The following is a 7,692-nucleotide window of genomic DNA, read 5'->3' as shown; positions in this document are numbered from 1 at the left end:
TGTGTAACGAGAGAACTAGCGTTTTGTGTTTAAGTCTCTCGTTGGACTAGGCCTTGAGAGGCTAGTTCGTATTGGTTATGCATTCTCGTTATGGTTGATTGTGATGCGCAACCATGCGCATCCTCTTATATGTGAAAATAAGAAGGAAGTGGGGTCTAGACGAGGTACGTCTAATATCGAGAATGTTTCAGCTGCGGATCTCACAGAGATTAGACGCATCTTGAAAAGTTTGAGTTGACGCTACTCGATGAGACGAGCATAAAGAGCGTCAAAATCAAGATATGCTCAACGAATAGAGCAACATAGCCGCACGATCGCAGATGTCTTGACGAGATTGAACGCGCCACCCCAGCCGAACCCTAAACCTCCAGCCCAGGACGAACGACTCGAGGAGCCACCGCAAGTGACTGTGGATTCTCAAGTAGAATTGAACTTCTAGATGCCAGACGTCGTTCCTCCGGTAGGTGAACCGGTGTACGAGAGGTTTCGGAAGCAGAAGCCTCCGACTTTTGACGGCAACGTTGAACCAGCTACGGCTGAGAAATGGTTGAAGAAGATTCAGCAGATCTATAATTATATGCAGCTGTCAAACACCGAAAGCGCGGCGCGTGCTGTAAATCAGCTGGAGGATGAGGCCAGGATTTGGTGAGAGATAGTGGCGTCACATGACTCTGCATTAGATGTTTTCTTTCATAGGTTAGACTCCCGCTTACTGAGTCAATCGACTCATAGTTTTATGACCATTGGTAATGTAGATAAGGGAAAAGCTTGTAAGCGAGAAACGAGACCGAGACCGAGCGCATATTGCCTTGACCTATGGGCTATGAGGTTTCTTAACCGGGGGTTAGTATCTTTTGTTAAAACATTCCAGAATGTATTTGTATAGGAGTCGCTATAAGACTCTAAGTTATAAAAGCGAAAAATTTCCCCGGATTTTCGCAAACTATTTTAATATATATAAAAGTATTATGATCTATTGTTTAATATGTATGATATTGGAGTTGATCGGTCGCGGCTCGTGGGCGAGTTGAAGCTCGCGGGTCGTGACATCTTCACAAAGTTGTTCATGACATCTTCATAACTTAGTACTTCACCAATATGTCTTGTCTATATCACATAGTGAATCTAGAACTCTGACTTTCTCAAATGAGAGTATGTAAGTTATGAAATGACATGTCTCATTTCAGGATTGAGGTAAGTATGATGCAATTCATACGTAGTGACTCCGAGACAGAAGAGGTTAAATGGTTTGTTCTTAATGTCGAGAATTAAACCCCGATATATAATCATGCGGAAGAAGTAATTACGCTATCTTAAGCTAATTAATATTGATTATATTTAAAACAATATCTAGTTTTACGAGTTTGTACTATAAAGTTGGAGAAGCAATCAAGCAACCGATACGAATAAAGGTTCGAGAAGACTTACGGGTTGGGCTCACGAACTGAATTCTTCAAGCCTTGTCAGATCCGTCTTCGTTCTTGAGCGTTCGTCGATGAAGAGGACTTCCAGATCAGCTTCGAGTCGTCGATGATGACACCGCAGTCTTCCGAAACGTAATCTCCGAGACAATTAGGACAACTGAGTGGGCAGTTTTTTGTATCTCACTTCAATCTCGAAACAATGGTGTTTCGGATCTCACCGTGATTATGGGATTGGAATCACGGAATTTCGGGGAAAGGGAGAGGGAGAAAATTTTCGTCCATTGCCAGGGAGGGAGTGACAAATTTTTTTCCTTCAATTAGGTTAAATTTTTTCTTCCCTTGAACCCCTATTTATAGCAGTGGAGTGGAGAGGTTTTAGGAAACCTTAGTCTCTAATTAAAGATCAACCGTTAGATCTTTATTTAAATTCTTACTTTCCCTCTCAACCATTAGATCATAATCTAGGATATATTATTCCATAATATCTTCATTTAAATAAGGAATCTATTTAAAAATGCAATATCTTATTCCCTTTTAAATAGTGAAATATTATCAAATCTAATATTATGTCCTAGATATTAGGAATTTAAATATAGAGAGAATAAATGCAAATATCTTATTTTCTTTTAAATATTATTATCTCTTTATTTAAATCATGAAAGAGAAAAATTTAAATCTAATATTATCTCTTTTCCCAATATACCCACTATGGGTATTTCGAATTTCATGTGTCCATGAGCAAATGATTTCGTTTTTGGGCGTTTTCCCAATATACCCACTGTGGGTATGGACAAATTAATTGCTTTTCCATGGGCCAAGGAATTTCGAATTTTGCAATGCCCATAAGGCCCAATTTAAAATTCAATTAATTATTTACTTGATCCAACAACAAATAATTAATTCCACTATAAATAGTTAATTCGACAAATAAACAAATTTCTGAATGTATGCTGCTAATCATTTTAGGAAACAAATTTGCGTAATCGGATTCCTCCGCGATACGTACGTCGTAAATGTGATGCGAAAAATCGCATCAACAAAAATTAATTTTCGAGTAGGAAAACTCAAGCTCAACCTACCCAGCTGGACAAACGAATGGTTGCTGCCTACCCTCGCACGTTTGTCGTGGCGATGAACTTGTGTGCATCTTAGTCCATATACAAATATTGGATCACTGAGCCCAAATACTTATTAAAATTAATTTTATATAAACTCTTGACAATGTGTTTTTCCTACCTATGTGAGATTATTTTTGCATTCTTATTATCTCTCTCTTTATTATTCCACCAAATCATCAATTTATAAGGTAACTTATAACGTTTTTATAGTTTCAATTTCTCAGTCATATTATTTTTTATCTTGACAAGTTAATATTTAATCTTATAGCCATCAGACAACAACAATATAATCCTCCCTAAAAATTCAGTTTTGATGAGTTTAACCCACTTAAATATTTTACGTAGATCGTCTCTCTCCAAACCGTATCACCTATTGTGTCCACTCAATAGAAGCACGACACATCATCATCTCATTTAACTTCTTCAACAGCGTTACTTTACTATTTGTTTGCCAAATAGGTGAAAACACACGCGCGTGCTCTGTTCTTTCGGCAATCGTCGTCGACTCTTCTCCCTTTCTCACTGAGCGACCTCCACTCCGGTGACAACATCCACAACACGTTCATTTTTAGTCCGGCGTTTCCGCAGAAGGCGAACGCTAGGTCGCCGAAGGAGGCTATGGTGGTGGACTCGTTGTCGGAGGAGAGGGAGTCCAGTTTCCGGCGAGCGCGGAGGAGGAGCATCATGCTGTGGTGAGTCAGCGCCGCGCCGACGTCGAAGATCATCGCGATGCTCGTCGCCCAACCTGTTCGCCGGAAAGTGTACGGGAGGCCAAAGAAAGATTTAAACTTTTTGCGCATGAACGAACGAGCGGAATAAAAATGAAATTGGAAACGATGGACGTGGGTTCAGTTTTACGAAAGGGTGAAAGGTCGACGGCGATTGACGAAAGAATAGACCTACGGGTGTGTCTTTTCATCTATTTGGCAAACAAAACGTAAAATAAGGCCGTTGAGGAAGTTAAATGGGGTGATGATGTGTCATAATTCTATTGAGGGGACACAATAGGTGACACGGTTTGGAGACAGACGATCTAAGTTCTTAAATATTTGCTATAAATCAACAACGCAATTGATATTAAATAATCTTTAATGTCATTTCTCCCAACAATCAATATTTAATTGTATGTGTTAGTATCTTCAATCTTTGACATAGGTTACGTGTAACTTCACTTGTTATACGTTTTTTTTTTATATATATATATTTTATTTAGTGTTATTCTATTATTAATTAATACACACTATTTGAATATACTATGTTGGAATCAAATCTCAAAAAAGCTCTAGGACTTGAACTAAACAGACTGAATAGTTGAAAGCGCCAGTAATTTCTCTAAAATACAAATACATGCCAGCTGCCACAAAGAAACAATAGATTGATTTGGAATCTCAAATACTTAATACAGTACTGAAAATTATAATGAAAATAGTTTGATTCAACGCAAATTAGACCACAAGAACAGTAGAAAGGAGAACAAACACACATCACTATCTTCTAAGCTGTTTTGAATACCAAACCAGAATTTTTCAGTTTCTCTTGGATTACCTTTCTCAATCGTTCCACCATTTGAGGACTCAGCTCATTGACCCAATTCCCAACCTCACCTTTTCTGAAAAACAACTCATTTTTCACGTCCGGCGAGACTCTTTCAGGATTGTTCTTGGCTTGGATATCTTTCAAACTCTTAAAACTACACAGCTCGCAGATTTGTTGGACAACCCCTCCGCTTTCTTCGTTTTCGGAGAAAGGAACACCCACGAACTCCGCGAGCCTCTTTACGACACCCTCGATATCCTCTTTCATATCCTCGTACTTGAGAAACAACACCTTCTCTGGTGCCTCCTGGCTCGCCTTCCAAAACCCTAAAACATTATCCCAAAACGGCCCAAAGACGTCCTCTCCCCTGCAGAACCCGTCTACTTCGTCCTCCATGGTCCACGTGGGGTCCACCACCGAGATGTCATTTTGGCCAGAAACAAAATGCCATTGTGAGACGAGGGTGTCGAGAGGGTTTCGACACACGTACACGACTCGGCACTTAGAGCTCTTGATGGATTCAGGCAAGACCTCGTACGGGATGTGCGTGCTGAACAGCCTCGGATTCTCCATGCGGCTCAGGTCCGGAGCGTTGACCGGGTCAACGTAGAGCTCCAACTCGAAGAATGGCGCGAACTTGTGGGGGTTTGAGAAGAGTAAGGGAGAGTTGGAGGGTGTGTATCGGGCCCGGTTCACCACGGAGAACAAGAGGGCCTTGAGCCACGTGGTGCCCGATTTGGGCTTTGACGCTACAATGATGTCTTGATCATCGGCTTGAAAGTTCCTTTGAAACCTAATGATTCGGGGAACAAGAGGAGTTGTGAACCAAAATCCTTGGTACAGTGCAAGTTCACTGAGAAACCGGTTTCGAGCTTTAGGAAGCGGAGAAACAGTCTGCTCAATGTCATCATCGTCATGATTGGCATGACTGTGATCAGACGTTTTATTGCTGATTATAGCTGACGACATGTTTTTCAGTGGCATAAGAAAAGGATATATAATTTAAATCATTCAAAGAAAGAAAGCTTGTTTGGTGCATATACATGTGTACCTAGAAGCCGTATATATAACATTCGAATTTTACTCTTATTTTTTTAGTGAAGAATAATCGTAATTAAATATACAAGTTTAACAAGTAGTTAAATGACTAACGGCAACAGCTTAATCCTACTGACCTGCCTCGTATATAATACAGAAGCTTTGGATTTCAGAATTAATTTAGTTGTCACAACAATTTATATGGTCCACATTTTTTACCATCATGTTTGTCCGCGTGAGGTCTTTAGTCTATGAACTATACGATAAAAGAATTACCAAAATATAGGTTTATGTTTATTGTATAAAATAGTTGTGCAATTTAATGGACCTAATAATGAAATTTGGATGGCGATGCTCATTTATAAGATGGTTAAAAATTATCAGTAGACTAAATTAAGAACAATGATTAAGATCAAGGTTTACGATGACCATGAATTATGATAAGTTTTGGATTATAGAATTAAATCATCAGTGGACTGCGATTATCAACCTAGCTGAATGCGATCACTGTATATACGAAGAAAAAACAAATCTTCTATATAATATGTGTTTTGTCCAAGGATTCAGATCCAACAAATAGTCTGATTATAATGAGATGTACCGATATATATATATTTACAGACACATATTTTATAGATATTTAAAATCTCGATAATGATTTATCGATATCAATTATTGACAAAAATAACGATAAATATATAAATTCTGTAGCAAAAATAATTTATGAAAACATTCATAAAAAAAACCCCCTCATTTGCCTAAGAAACTTTTTTTCATAGATTTGAGTCCAACAAAAATATATGAATTAAATTGATTACTCAAATACACACTCTCTCTCTCCATATCCATCCACCAAATTTCTCTAAATTGTTTATAATTTTATGGATAATATCTTTAATTCAACTGCTCCCAATTCATATCAAAACCCACTTATTCTCTCCGACAAATTTCTCTCTAATTCAACTGCTCCCAAATCCCAATAAAAAAAAAAATATATATATATATATATATATATATATATATATATATATCTCAAAACCTCTCAGACAATTATTTCCCAAAATAGTATGCTTTAGGACAAGAGAGTTCTTGGAGGCTTTTTCGAGACCATCGGAGAGCAATACTTTTCTAATTCTGGATTGTCTGAGGGAACCAGGTAGGAGGTCCATTGCATTGGCAATGAGTGAAACATGTTTTTGAATTTCAATATTGTAAAAATATCACGAGGTTGCATATCAAAACTATGTTATCAAAACTTGTTACTCTTCTCTTTTTTATATAGCTTCACGATTCTTTTCGTTCGATTATATCAATCCTAATCGCAACGATCAGACCCAATACCCGTTTCAGCTTAATGATTTTTCATATCATATTAAGTGTCAGTGGATTCTATCTCAAAATTAATTGGCAACGAGAAGAGTAATCACTGCTGTTTATTAAAACTTGTCAGTTTTCTTCGCTTTTGTATGTGGGGTTTCTAAGAGGTACAAATATTATTCTATGAAATCGGACCGTGACTGTTTATCAACCTAGATCTCATCGTCCATAATACATCTTATTTTAGTACGTGGCCGTTGACAAAGCTTAGTTACATTATTTGATCATGACACTCTTATTGAGAGTTTGTATCTGGGACAGAATTTGACATGAAAGACAAACAGAATAGAATGACTGAATATGAGTCTATTGAATTCTCATGGATCGGTATAATTACAAACTGACGTATATATTCGTTATAAATTTGTTACGAGCCTACTTATCAATAAGTCAAGTGGTCAACAAGTCTAAGGAAGTACCAATTCACCTAGCTTGTAAGTCTAAGGAAGTACCAATTCACCTAGCTTGTAACTTGCAGTGGCTGAATTCATATATAAATGTCAAAATATGAATCTTTATCATCCAACTAAAAAAATTGAATCTTCTTCATACAAATTTGTTTAGTCGATTTTTTTAAATTCATGTGGTGGTCTCATATTTGCACTAAAAATTAACTATAAGAAGTACATTATACAAAATCACAGAAAGGGGACTTTTACACCCAAAAAAAAAAAAAAAAAGTTACGAGACAATTACAACAAATTATGAACTCTAAAAACTAATATATAAAGGTATATAAATTCGTGTTTTGAGAACTCATGTTTCTTAATTGCCGATCATTAGCAATATTTGGGGCTATTATACTAATCAATCTATCGTTTATTAAAGAGTAATCAGCAATATATTACATTTCCATTATTGGCAATCAGCGATATGACTTTCCTATCAGCTGCAATCAGCAATTATTTGCCTCGCTTTTCTATCGTGTGCGTTGTACTTAAATAATCGAAAAGCATGTAAGCACTTACCTAGGATTCTAGATACTAAAAAAACATTACTTTAGCGCGCACACACATTGGCGAGTGAGAGTCCAATATTTCAATAGGGTGATGTAACTAAATAGTCAATTTAAAATTATGAATTTGCAAAATAATCAACGTTTATCTTAATCTAGTGAAATAGTCAAAATGTGCAATAAGTTGGTTTCAAAATTTTTTTTGACCCCAAGAGTCATTTTTTTTAAAGTAATAAATTGCTTA

At 36.9% G+C, this 7,692-nt stretch overlaps 1 pseudogene; it reads right to left on the bottom strand.

Moving 5' to 3' along the window:
• Positions 1–3,865: 3,865 nt before the first annotated feature.
• On the bottom strand, positions 3,866–5,097 carry LOC149398377 (cytosolic sulfotransferase 5 pseudogene; annotated as a pseudogene).
• Between the last annotated feature and the right edge of the window lie 2,595 nt (positions 5,098–7,692).

The sequence above is a fragment of the Urtica dioica genome, chromosome 5, assembly GCF_054948205.1.
Source record: "Urtica dioica subsp. dioica isolate 48M chromosome 5, U.dioica_male_clone48M_v1_H2, whole genome shotgun sequence".
NCBI classification, from domain to species: Eukaryota; Viridiplantae; Streptophyta; class Magnoliopsida; order Rosales; family Urticaceae; genus Urtica; species Urtica dioica.
This window is presented reverse-complemented; position numbering and strand designations above follow the sequence as displayed.